Source organism: Bos indicus x Bos taurus, chromosome X (genome assembly GCF_003369695.1).
Source record: "Bos indicus x Bos taurus breed Angus x Brahman F1 hybrid chromosome X, Bos_hybrid_MaternalHap_v2.0, whole genome shotgun sequence".
In the NCBI taxonomy this organism is placed as follows: domain Eukaryota; kingdom Metazoa; phylum Chordata; class Mammalia; order Artiodactyla; family Bovidae; genus Bos; species Bos indicus x Bos taurus.
The window spans coordinates 125,687,858-125,702,151 of record NC_040105.1 but is presented as its reverse complement, the minus strand read 5'-3'; the positions used below and the strand labels follow the sequence as shown (position 1 = coordinate 125,702,151).

Genomic DNA, 14,294 nt, shown 5'->3' with positions numbered 1-14,294 from the left:
AATCCCAAGGGGTCCCCAGAGCTCTGCTCTCTGACCTCTGTGCTCAGAAGCCCTCACTCCCTCCCCTTCTCCAATTGAAGTCCTTGGCTTCTGGGCTTCCAGAAACCCAGTCCTTCTCAGCCTGGAAAGTAGCCACACCCACTCCCTCTGAGTCAGGGCTTTGTTACTGTTGTTTAGTCGCTCAATTGGTCAGTGTCTGATTCTTTGGGACCCCATGGACTGTAGCCTGCCAGGCTCCTTTGTCCATGGAATTTTCCAGGCAAGAATACTGGATTGGGTTGCCATTTCCTTCTCCAGGGGATCTTGTATCTCAGGGATAGAACCTTTGTCTCCTGCATTGCAAAAGGATTCTTTACCACTAAGCCACCTGGGAATGGAGAAGGAAATGGCAACCCACTCCAGTATTCTTGCCTGGAGAATCCCATGGACAGAGGAGTTTGGTGGGCTACAGTCCACGGGTCGCAAAGAGTCGGACACGACTGAGCAACTTCACTTCACTCACTTTCACCTGGGAAACCCCCCAGGCTGGGCAAGGAGCAGCTTTGAAGCTTCCCGGAAATTTGCACTTAAAAAGGAGACCTAGGGTGGCAGCCAGCCCCTCTGTACAAAGCCTGCCTTCAGGGAGTCACCCCTCCACCCCACCCCACACACAAGGCCTTGTGGGAAGATGTCACCTGTGTGGAGGGCGGTGGGAGGGGTATCCTTAGGAGAGGACGTGAGGACTGGGGGTTGGGCGAAGATGACGGGCTAGGTGGGAGTGTTTTCCGCCTGCCCCACCCCACTTCCTTTTTCCCATTGTTTCACCAAGTCTTCCTTCTTGACTCACTTTTGTACATTTTCTGTACTTCTCATGTCCTCTTTCTGAACTGAGACTCTTTTCCATCCACCTTGCTGCCATTTCCTCTGTGTGTATGTCTTTTCTCTGTGTTAATGATTCTTTCTTTTTCCTTCACTTTAATTTTTATTTGTATACAATTTTTAAAGGTTACTTTTCATTTACAGTTATTATAAAATATTGGCTATAGTCCCCTTACTGTGTGTCAGTATTTCTTGACATGTCCTATTTCTTGTCTCAGAACCAAATAAATCATTCTGAGGTTGACAACCCCACCCACTGGCAAAGCCTGCCCTCCTCTTGACCCTGGATCTTTTTGTTGAGTGGCATTATTTTTGGATGAGGAGGCTTTTCCAGACTCACTTTGAACCACACCACTTGGGGTTATCCCTGTAGGTGATCTGAGAGGTCAGCCCTGGAAATTAGCTACCCTTTGGGGGATGGGGGCAGAGGAGCAGGTTGTGTGGAAGGACAGGGACTGAGAAGAGAGTGGGGTATCTTCTGCAGAGCACAAAGCTTGGTCTGAACAAAAATGTTCTTAGTAGCAGAAAATGCTTCTGAGGAGGAGCTTGCTTTTGTCACATCTATTCACTGAAAAGGTACTGATCACGTACTGTATACCTGGCACCATTCTAAGTGCTGGAGCTACAAGGGCTAGGAGAACAAGACAGACGAAAAGCTGTGTCTATAGATCTTACCTTCTAGAAAATGCTACTGGACCAGGTGTTGGGACCATGAGTGCTAGTCACAGCCCTACGAGTTATTAGCTATGAAACCTTAGACAAGTTCCTCAACAACTCTCTGAGTCTCAGATTCTTTATCCACCAGACAGGGGTATGGCATTGAATGGATTGATAAGGAGTGCTCTTTAAAGAGCATGGAATACCACACAGATACAGGGTTTTATTATTGTCTACATTCCCCACCACTGGGCTTTTCAGGAGTAGTTCCTAGCCTTGGATCCACAAGAAATGAAGGTAATCTGAGGCTATCTGACTTGGAAAATTCTTTGAGTATATAAGCATACTAGTAATTAAAGATCAGTAGATGGATAAGTAGATGCCAGGTAGATGTATATATACATATTTTACACAAGCAATACATAGCCATGTGGGAAACTTAGAAAATACAAGTTAAAGCAAAAAGATAAAAATCCCCCAGAATTTATCACTCAAAGACAAGTCTTGGGGTTTTTTTCCAGATTTATTTCTCTATGCATGTATAGACCAGTGTAGAGCATAACCAGAGGGACCACACATACCCAGGCTTGAAAGTGTGTCTTCTATTGATGAGCATCTTTCACCTCATGTCTCAACTGGAGCAACATTTCGGAAGATGGAGTCATTTTTTATTTTCAGAGATGTGTGGTATTGTTTTCCAATGACTGCTTTAATATGGTGCCACAAACTGAGTGGCTTAAAACAACCGAAATGTAGTCTTTCACAGTTCTGGAGGCCAGAAGTCTGAGATCAAGGTTTTGGCAGGGACATGCTCCCTCTGAAGGCTCTAGGGAAGAATCCTTTTTGGCCTCTTCCAGCGTCTAGTGACAGCCAGCAATCCTTGACATTCCTTGGCTTTTGGCTGCATCACTCCAATCTCTGCCTCCATCCTCACATTGCCATCTTCCTTCAATTTGAGTCCATGTCCAAATTTTCCTCTTCATGTGAAGACATCAGTCGTTGAATTAAGGCCCATCCTACTTCAGTATGATCTCATCTTAATTTAACTAATATCTGCAAAGATTCTGTTTCCAACTAAGTTCACATTCACAGATTCCGGGTGGACAAGAATTTGGCGGGGGAGGGGTGACACTATTCAAACCACTGCAAGTGTCAATCCTGTTGCTTATTTGAACAGGCTTTAGACAGAGTTGGGACCCTCATGTCAGGAAAGAGGTCTGTAGGCATCAGTGATCCTGTGACAATAGGGGGCCCCAGAGCTTCCTGCTACTCCCAGTCAGAAAACATCTTGATGTCAAAACCCCTGACTGGATTAGATAGATGTTGCATTAGATGTGGATGTTTTCTGGTGGGAGCCATTCCAGATCCACACTGAAGAGGGACTTCCGTGGTGGTCTAGTGGCTAAGACTCTGCATTCCCAATGCAGGGGGCCAGGGTTCAATCTCCGGTCAGGGAAGTAGATCCTGCATGGGGCAACTAAGACCCAGTGCACCCAGTAAATAAATAAATATATTAAAAAATAAAAATATATCCACATTGAGCAAGATGGCACCATTCACTGTGGCACATTGTGAAAGAGAAAAGTTGTCGGCTCCATTTATTTGCAAGTGAATGCCTGTGTTACAGCAACTCTCCAAGATTGTGGTCTTTGTCAACCATTAATCTCTGGGCAAAAATTAACATGGGTGCAGAGAGTGGAGGGGAACATACAGCCAATTTCTAACTACTGCTCATAAGCACTTTGGGGACACTCTCAACTTATTTGTGCAGAAGTAGAACTATGGGAACATTCTATTTTTGCCATGATTTTTGCACTAACAGTGTATCACAGGGGTCCTTCTAAGTCAGTAAATATATTTCTGTTACCCAAATGTATTTGACTAGAAATCTTAAATCTTTTTTTTTTTTTTTTGGAAATTCTTAAAAGGATATTACTACCTTTTTTTCCTTTTGAACTTTTCCCATACATATATATATTTGCATATATATATATTTGGCCAAAACATGCAGTATGCAGGATCTCTGTTTCTCAACCAGGGATAAGGCCTGTGCCCCTTGCAGTAGAAGCTCGGACTCTTGACCTCTGGACAGTCAGGAATGTCTCCAGAATCTTAAATGTTTTGATATAACGCTTTCACCTCCCATCCCTTCCCTGTAGTCCCTGACATCTTACCATTTCATTGACTCCCCCAAACTTCTTTTGCATCCCCTACCCTGCCAGAGGGAAAAAAAACGCTTCCTGCCTCCCGTGTTCCCTTAATCAGATGCAGACAGGGCTGGATGTTCTTTGCTGGGCTGCTGAGTCAGAAGCTTGGACAGGCCAGCTTCAGTCTTAATGAAGTGGGTCAGGAAGGAAGTGCTGAGAGAGATGGGTGCCTGGTGCAGTCAGTGGGTGGGAGCTGATGGCAATAACAAGATCGGAGCCTTCTGAGAGGCAGCCTGATTCCTGGGAAAGAGCATTGGCTACAAGTCTGGAGGCCTGGGCTAGTTTTACTCTGTTACTAAATTGCTGCCAGACCCTGGTAAGTCATCCCCCTTTTCTGAGCCTCAGTTTCCCCATTTCAGAAACCTTGAGGCGGACCCCAAGAGACACTGTGGGAGAACTGGAGGGCACCCAAGTCAGCCACCATGAAGAGGACAGTCTCCTGGGAGACTCGAGTTGGGAGCAGAAGCTCTCATTTGAGAAATAGCCCCAAGAGGTTGTTGAAACAGATGCAGAAGGGGTCTGGGAGGGACTGCCTGAGCCTTCAGTCAGAACTGAAGAAGAAAGCGTGGAGAAGAGTTAGAAGCTGAGGTGAAGGCAGGGAAAAGAGAGAAGCCTGAACAAAGTAAGTCAAGAAGAAGGATTAAGGTAGAGATAGATTAGGGCCCCAGGGAGAGGCTACATGGCAGAATTCAGGGGAATAAGAGCTAGGAACCAGTTTACTGAAGTTCTGGAGTCTAGGGGAAATGCAGAAGGTAGTCCGAGACTGCAGCGATGAAGGTAAAAAATGAGCTAGAAGCACACAGACAGGTCTTTTATGTTCAAGCATATCAGGCTGATTTCTGAAGAGAGAGGGGTACCCCTAGATTTACCCACCCATGCAGCACTTGATCCCTGAGACCCTTCATCCTGGAACAAAGAGGGTGTTTTTACTATAAAGTCCTCATAAGGTGGTACTCCATTTTAAAGGCACATTGGAAAACCCTGGAATAGAAACTGTGCAGAGCCCAGAGCAAGGCTGTGGTCCCAAGACTGAAGACTCAGGAAAAGAGCCCATGGGCTCCAGCCTCTGGGTCCTTGCTTGGGCTAGTCCCTGTACCGGGAAAGCATTCTTCCTCACCCAGAAAATTCCACTAGAGTCACCTCTTCCAGGACCTTTCCTCCTCCATACTTTTCTCCTTAACTAGCACTCTTTTCTTTCTCATTTTGGCTCCCCAGACATATCAGAGAGCCTAGTGCTTGCTAAGTCCTGGGCAAATATTTGCTGAACAGATACTAACTACTTGACACTAACTACTCATCACCTTATAAGGACTTTATGGTAAAAACACCCTCTTTGTTCCAGGATGAAGGGTCTCAGGGATCAAGTGCTGCATGGGTGGGTAAATTTGGGGGCAGCCCTCTCTCTTCAGGGCCCTTGTTCTTTAGTCACTCAGTCATGTCCAACTCGGTGACACCCTGGACTGTAGCCCGCCAGGCTCCTCTGTCCGTGGGATTTCCCAGGCAAGAATACTGGAGTGGGTTGCCATTTTCTTCTCCAGGGGATCTTCCCTACCCAGTGATCAGACCCAGGTCTCCTGTGTCTCCTGCATTGGCAGGCAGGAGAGCCACCAGGGAAGCCCAATCCTGCCACAGGAAACACCAGTGGGAGAACCTGGGGGACTTATACAGAAAGATGCCACGGGGCTTGTGTCTCTCTGCTAGACACATGGCAGGAGGTGTTTAAATTGTCCAAAAGCCCAGTTATGACTAGAATTTCTTCTAGAATTTCCTTCAAAGCAGATTGCTCCTACTGCTTGGTGGGCTGGGGATGGGGAGGCAGCAGGAAGTGAGGGGACAGAATCCTACCCCCAGAACACAACTCTAGAGTTTTTTTTTTTTCCCTTAGAGCTAGAGAAAGAGGAATCTCTCACCCATTTTCCCTCAGATACTAAGCCATTGACTGCCTCAAGAACAACCTTCTCTTTCTTGCCTCTTTCCAGGCTTTGCCAGAAGGGCAGGGAGACACTGATGAACACTGACCATCTCAGGCATGAAGCATAGAACCTTGCATAATTTTCTCATCTAATCCTCAGACCCAGCCTATAAAGCAAGAACTATTATTACCCTTGCTTCATAGGCAAAGCAACCAAGGCACAAAGAGGTTCAAAGATATGCCTAAGATCCCGCAGCACATAGGGTAGTCCGAAATGTCTGCTACCAAGATCTGGCTATTTCCACCACCCTAATCTGCCTCTTGGAAGAATTGCTATGCCCAAAGGATATCCCCTTTGAGGTGATTGTTTGAAATAATAGTTAGTATTAATAATATTTATTATTATTTATTATTTTTACTTATTTATTATTCAAACTATTATTATTGTTTGCAGTAATAATTATTATCCAACAATAATAATATATAATAGTATATTATTATATTATTATGTAATAATAATTATAAAATAATTATTTCAATTATTTTCAAATAATTTTCTTAAATGATTATGTTCTATATTTATAGAGGATGTTAGCATGCAAGTAGACATGTGGATAACAAATGAGCACATGCAGCGATGGTCAACATCATTAGCCACTGCCTGCATGCTAAGTTGCTTCAGTCATGTCCGACTCTTTGCGACCCTATGTAGCCTGCCAGGCTCCTCTGTCCATGGGATTCTCCAGGCAAGAATACTGGTAAGAATACTGGGGTGGGTTGGCCTGCCCTCCTCCAGGGATCTTCCCGACCCAGGGATCTTCCCGACCCAGGGATTGAACCTATGTCTCTTACATCTAACCTGCATTGGCAAGCGAGTTCTTTACCACTAGTGCCACGTGGAAAGCCCCATTAGTCAAATCAAAACTACAATGAGACAATACTACAGACTTGTTAGAAGAGCTAAGATAAATAATGCTGATGATACCAACTGCTAGTGAGGATAAGGAACAACTGGAAATCTTAGTCAAAATGATTCTTTGGTGATAAGAGGCAGAATAGTGGTTACCTTTGTGAGAAGTGGAGGTGATTGGAAGGAGACAAGAGGTGGACTTCGAAGATGCTAGTAAAAATCTACAACTGTTCAATCTGGGTGATGGTTACAATGGCTGTATTTACTTTATGAAAATCCACTAACATGATTTGTGCACTTTTCTGTATATAAAGGTTTACTTCAATAAGTTTATCAAAATTATAAAACTCAGGACTTCCCTGATGGTGCAGTGGTTAAGACTCTGTGCTTCCAATGCAGGGGGCGAGATTCAATTCCTGGTTGAGGAACTAGGATCCCACATACCATACAGCACACCCAAGAAAATATTTTTTTAATTATAAAAGTAAAATATTCTCATTATAAAAATAATGCAAAGGGTACAGAGGCATAAATCAAAAATTAAAACTTGTTCCCCGTAAACTCCATTGTACTTCCCAGTGGTAACCACTGTTACCTGTGTCTCTTGTCTATTTAAGCACATAAACAAATAGGGCTTTTCTCACACTAATGGAGAGTGGAGCCATGGTGCCCACAAGTTAGAAACAAAGAGTGGACATTTGTCAAGAAGATTCATCTCGGAGACATAGGATGGAGGCATGCAGCTAGAGATCGAAGATTCTGGTCACACTGTCAAAACTAATGTGTGTGTGGGCTAAGTCACTTCAGTCATGTCGGACTGTTTGTGACCCCATGTATACAAAGTTATCACAGGTGTATCTTCTTTGAGAAAGCCTTCCTGGACATTCTTCCTATTCTACTTCCCTGCTGTGACTCTTCCTTAATGCTCCCATAGCATTCTGTGTTCACCTCCACTGGGGCTCTTCTCACATTGTTTTCTGGTTATCTGCTCATGTATTCATGGGCTTTTCTAGATTGGGAGCTCCTGACAGGGTAAGGATTATCATTTTTATTTTTGTATTCCCAGCATCCAGCTCAGCACCTGGGCCATAGTAAGTGCTCTGGGAATGTTGCTTTGAGCAAATGAGCTGATTGAAGGAAAAATCTCCAGAAAATGCATCTTACAATCTCACCAACAAGTGCAACATCTGGATGTAAGCAGCAGATATCAAGCCATCTCAGGCTTTCTGCTGCAGACTTGCGTGGAGAATCCCACAAGGTGCAACCAGAATCCTCAAGGTGAGATAGGACTTTGCATTGGAAGCTTCAAAATGTAATGCCTGGCTTTGAAAGTGAAAGTGAAAGCCACTCAGTTGTGTCCAACTCTTTGTGACCCCATGGGCTATAGAGTCCATAGAATTCTCCAGGCCAGAATACCGGAGTGGGTAGCCGTTCCCTTCTCCAGGGAATCTTCCCAACCCAGGGATCGAACCCAGGTCTCCCACATTGCAGGACAATTCTTTACCAACTGAGCTATCAGGGAAGTCCACCTGGCTTTGAAGAGGGTGAATAACGCAGTTTACTATGAATTTACTATTCAGAAAACTAAGATCATGGCATCTGGTCCCGTCACTTCATGGCAAATAGATGGGGAAACAGTGGAAACAGTGGCAGACTTTATTTTTCTGGGCTCCAAAATCACTGCAAATTGTTATTGCAGCCATGAAATTAAAAGACACTTACTCCTTGGAAGGAAAGTTATGACCAACCTAGATAGCATATTAAAAAGCAGAGACATTACTTTGCCAACAAAGGTCCATCTAGTCAAGACTATGGTTTTTCCAGTAGTCATGTATGGATATGAGAGTCAGACTATAAAGAAAACTGAGCACTGAAGAATTGATACTTTTGAACTGTGGTGTTGGAGAAGACTCTTGAGAGTCCCTTGGACTGCAAGGAGATCCAACCAATCCATCCTAAAGGAGATCAGTCCTGGGTGTTCATTGGAAGCACTGATGTTGAACTGAAACTCCAATACTTTGGCCACCTGATGCAAAGAGCTGACTCATTTGAAAAGACCCTGATGCTGGGAAAGATTGAGGGCAGGAGGAGAAAGGGATGACAGAGGACAAGATGGTTGGATGGCATCACCAACTCAATGGACATGGATTTGGGTGGATTCTGGGAGTTGGTGATAGACAGGGAGGCTTGGCATGCTGCGGTCCATGGGTTTGCAAAGTCAGACACGACTGAGAGACTGAACTGAACTGAACTGTGCATTGATCTGACTAATGGAAACTAAACAATAACTTTTAAGTTATCTTCCCTTGAGTGTGATGTATTCAGTTAACACATTGATTAGTCAATGCTAATATATATATTGCTAATATATAAGTCCTACATATATATAGGACTTCCCTGGTGGTCAAGTGGCTAAGACTCCATGCTCCCAATGCAATGCAAGGGGCCCAGGTTTGGTTCCTGGCTGGGGAACTAGATCTCACATTCTGCAACTAAGACCCACTGCAGCCAAATAAATAAATATTTTAAAAAAGAACTTTGTGTATGTGTGTGTTTGTGTGTGTGATTTTTAGCCTTCCAGATCCCACAGAAATGCTTAAAAAGTGAATCAGTGTAATTAAATCACTTTGCTGTACACCTGAAACTAACACAACATTTAAATCAATTATACTCTAAAGTAAAATTTTAACAAATTTTAAATAAAAAATGAATAAGTATAGGATTATTTGTTGCAGCATTGTTTAATATCATATGACTGGAAAAACCTAAATATTCATCAAGAGGGGACTAGTTAGATAAATTGTGGCATGTCATTCATATAATGGAATATTATACAGTTCTTTAAAAAAAAAAAAAAGAAGCACTTTGTTGCCATAAACTAATCTCCAAGGTATAGTGTTAGATGAAAAAAGAATGATGCACACAGCACATTGTATACTACTGTGTGTAAAAAAGAGTGAAAGAAAAAAAAGAGTGAAAGAGAATAACTGTATTTGCTTGAATGTACATAAAAGCATCTCTGGGAGATACTAAGAAACTGACAACATTGGTTGCCAGTGAAGAACTAGGCAGAAAAGTCTGAAAAAAGACTCTACATTGCACGCACTTTTGTATCACTTATATATCTAACCATGTGAGTGTATTACTTAGTCAAAAGTAAATGTAGGGACTTCCCTGGTGGTCCAGTGCCAAAAACTCTATGTTCCCAATGCAAAGGGTCAGGGTTCGATCTCTGGTCAAGGCACTAGTTCCCACATACTTTAACTAAGAGTTCACATGCTGCAACAAAGATTGAAGATCCTGTGTGCTGCAACTAAAACCCAACACAGCCAAATAAATAAATAAATATTTGAAAATAAATAAATATAAAAAGAATGAAATCACAGCAACAATGCTAAACAAGAAAAGATGACATCAACATGAAATAAATTTTAAGGGATATTGGGAAGTAAAAAAGTCAATGAATTTGGGCTAACAGAAATCACAGCAGAAAACACTGCAATTCAAAAAATCAGACTGAGTGGGTTTTCTCAACAGCACAGCAATCTCAGGGTTGGTAAATGCAAAGAGTGGGGTAGATGGGGAAGGAATAATTATGGTAACTTATTTAAGATCTGGAGTAGGGACTTCCCTTGTGGGCCAGTGGATAAGAATCTGCCAGCCAATTTCAGGAGGCACAGGTTTGATCCCTGGTCTGGGAAGATCCCACATGCCTTGGAGTGACTAAGCCTGTACCCCACAACTATTAAGCCTATGCTTTAGAGCCCGTGATCCTCAACAAGAGAAGTCACCACAGTGAGAAGCCCATACACTGCAACAAAAATCGATATACTGAAAATGAGTATACTACCCAAAACAATCTATAGATTCAATGCAATCCCTATCAAGCTACCAGTGGTATTTTTCACAGAACCAGAACAAATAATTTCAAAATTTGTATGGAAATACAAAAAACTTTGAATAGCTAAAGCAATCTTGAGAAAGAAGAATGCAACTGGAGGAATCAACCTGCTTGACTTCAAACTATACTACAAAGCTACAGTCATCAAGACAGTATGGTACTGGCACAAAGACAGACATATAGATCAATGGAACAAAATAGAAAGCCCAGAGATAAATCCACACACCTATGGACACCTTATCTTTGACAAAGGAGGCAAGAATATACAATGGAGAAAATACAATCTCTTTAATGAGTGGTGCTGGGAAAACTGGTCAACCACCTGTAAAAGAATGAAACTAAAACACTTTCTAACACCATACACAAAAATAAATTAAAAATGGATTAAAGATCTAAATGTAAGACCAGAAACTATAAAACTCCTAGAAGAGAACATAGGCAAAACACTCTCTGACATAAATCACAGCAGGATCCTCTAAGACCCACCTCCCAGAGTAATGGAAATAAAAGCAAAAATAAACAAATGGGACATAATTAAACTTAAAGGCTTTTGCACAACTAAGAAAACTATAAGCAAGGTGACAAGACAGCCTTCAGAATTGGAGAAAATAATAGCAAATGAAGCAACTGACAAAGAATTAATCTCAAAAACATACAAGCATCTCATGTAGCTCAATATCAGAAAAATAAGTGAGCCCCCATTTTTTGATTTTGGCCCAATCAAAAAATGGGCCAAAGAACTAAACGGACATTTCTCCAAAGAAGACATACAGATGGCTAACAAACACATGAAAAGATGCTCAACATCACTCATTATCAGAGAAATGCAAATCAAAACCACAATGAGATACCATTTCATGCCAGTCAGAATGGCTGCTATTCAAAAGTCTACAAGCAATAAATGCTGGAGAGGGTGTGGAGAAAAGGGAACCCTCTTACACTGTTGGTGGGAATGCAAACTAGTACAGCCACTATGGAGAACAGTGTGGAGATTCCTAAAAAACTGGAAATAGAACTGCCATACAACTCAGGGTTCAATGCAATCCCTATCAAGCTACCAACAGTATTCTTCACAGAGCTAGAACAAATAATTTCACAATTTGTATGGAAATACAAAAAACCTCGAATAGCCAAAGCTATCTTGAGAAAGAAGAATGGAACTGGAGGAATCAACCTGCCTGACTTCAGGCTCTACTACGAAGCCACAGTTATCAAGACAGTATGGTACTGGCACAAAGACAGAAATATAGATCAATGGAACAAAATAGAAAGCCCAGAGATAAACCCACGCACATATGGACACCTTATCTTTGACAAAGGAGGCAAGAATATACAGTGGATTAAAGACAATCTCTTTAACAAGTGGTGCTGGGAAATCTGGTCAACCACTTGTAAAAGAATGAAACTAGAACACTTTCTAACACCATACACAAAAATAAACTCAAAATGGATTAAAGATCTCAACGTAAGACCAGAAACTATAAAACTCCTAGAGGAGAACATAGGCAAAACACTCTCCGACATACATCACAGCAGGATCCTCTATGACCCGCCTCCCAGAATATTGGAAATAAAAGCAAAAATAAACAAATGGGATCTAATTAAACTTAAAAGCTTCTGCACAACAAAGGAAACAATAAGCAAGGTGAAAAGACAGCCTTCAGAATGGGAGAAAATCATAGCAAATGAAGCAACTGACAAACAACTAATCTCAAAAATATACAAGCAACTCCTACAGCTCAACTCCAGAAAAATAAATGACCCAATCAAAAATGGGCCAAAGAACTAAACAGACATTTCTCCAAAGAAGACATACAGATGGCTAACAAACACATGAAAAGATGCTCAACATCACTCATTATCAGAGAAATGCAAATCAAAACCACTATGAGGTACCATTTCACGCCAGTCAGAATGGCTGCAATCCAAAACTACAAGCAATAAATGCTGGAGAGGGTGTGGAGAAAAGGGAACCCTCTTACACTGTTGGTGGGAATGCAAACTAGTACAGCCACTATGGAGAACAGTGTGGAGATTCCTTAAAAAACTGGAAATAGAACTGCCTTATGATCCAGCAATCCCACTGCTGGGCATACACATTGAGGAAACCAGAAGGGAAAGAGACACGTGTACCCCAATGTTCATCGCAGCACTGTTTATAATAGCCAGGACATGGAAGCAACTTAGATGTCCATAGGCAGACAAATGGATAAGAAAGCTGTGGTTCATATAGACAGTGGAATATTACTCAGCTATTAAAAAGAAAACATCTGAATCAGTTCTAATGAGGTGGATGAAACTGGAGCCTATTATACAGAGTAAAGTAAGTCAGAAAGAAAAACACCAATACAGTATATTAACACATATATATGGAATTTAGAAAGATGGTAACGATGACCCTATATGCGAGACAGCAAAAGAGACACAGATATGAAGAACAGACTTTTGGACTCTGTGGGAGAAGGCGAGGGTGGGATGATTTGAGAGAATAGCATTGAAACATGTATATTACCATATCTGAAATAGACCACCAGTCCAAGTTCGATGCATGAAACAGGGCACTCAAAGCCAGTGCACTGGGACAACCCTGAGGGATGGGATGCGGAGGGAGGTGGGAGGGGGTTCAGGATGGGGGACACATGTACACCCATGGCTGATTCATGTCAATGTATGGCAAAAACCACTACAATATTTTAAAGTAGGAAATGGCAACCCACTCCAGTGTTCTTGCCTGGAGAATCCCAGGGACGGGGGAGCCTGGTGGGCTGCCGTCTATGGGGTCGCACAGAGTCGGACACGACTGAAGTGACTTAGCAGCAGCCTCAATATTAAGATAAATAAGTTAATTACAATAAAAAATAAAATGAATACAGTGGAATAAATGAATAAATAAATAACTATTTGTTTTTAAAGTGCTAGAGTGGAACAGCTAAGACAAGTGACCCCTTTCTTCCTCTCTCCCTCCCCCCATGGATCCTTTGTCAGCAGCAATACTGGGCCTTTGCCCTCAGGCTAAAGCCTAGGGAGGGCCCTGAGACCTCTCCAATGGATAGGAAAAAGGAAACCAACCTCAGTCAAAAGTGAAACCCTCTAAAGGGCTCTACCCCCAGAGAAAAGCCCTTCTTTATCAGTTGTGGGGGTCCCAGCCTTTCTACCTCTCCACCCACATAACCTAAAGGGAAGACTGCCTGTTGACAAGCCCTACCCACTTAAACAGAACCCACAGTCAGCTCTCCCATTGCAGAGAGAGGTTCATGGGGAAGCAGATCAACACAATTGTAGAGGAAACCTATGCCATCCAACCATAAAAGCGAACAGATTCATAAACATGACCAGACAACTAAGGTCATCAGACGTTGGAGGAAAACTGTCAACATAAAACAGAAGGACCAAAATAAAGAAAATGAAACTGATCCTAGAGGAAAGAGAGATAAAGGAATAGAAGAAAACAGAAAACAAATGCATTGTGATGTCTATCACCAGAGGGCCTCGCCAGTGCTGTACTACCAGATTAGAACATTTTACACTTTCCCTTCTCAGACAAGGCAATGGCACCCCACTCCAGTACTCTTGCCTGGAAAATCCCACGGACAGAGGAGCCTGGTAGGCTGAAGTCCATGGGGTCGCTAAGAGTCGGGCATGACTTAGCGACTTCACTTTGACTTTTCACTTTCATGCATTGGAGATGGAAATGGCAACCCACTCCAGTGTTCTTGCCTGGAGAATCCCAGGGACAGGGGAGCCTGGTGGGCTGCCGTCTATGGGGTCGTACAGAGTCGGACACGACTGAAGCGACTTAGCAGCAGCAGCAGCAGCAGCAGCACACTTTCCCTTCTATCCCCTGAAAAG

At 42.6% G+C, this 14,294-nt stretch overlaps 1 long non-coding RNA gene across 1 annotated transcript; it reads left to right on the top strand.

The window, feature by feature from the left end:
* The first annotated feature begins 3,534 nt into the window (after window positions 1-3,534).
* Window positions 3,535-6,346, top strand: LOC113887371. The gene is made up of 3 exons (XR_003509721.1): window positions 3,535-4,038; window positions 5,702-5,994; window positions 6,220-6,346. It is a non-coding gene; the product is annotated as an uncharacterized LOC113887371 (long non-coding RNA).
* The last annotated feature ends 7,948 nt before the right edge of the window (window positions 6,347-14,294 follow it).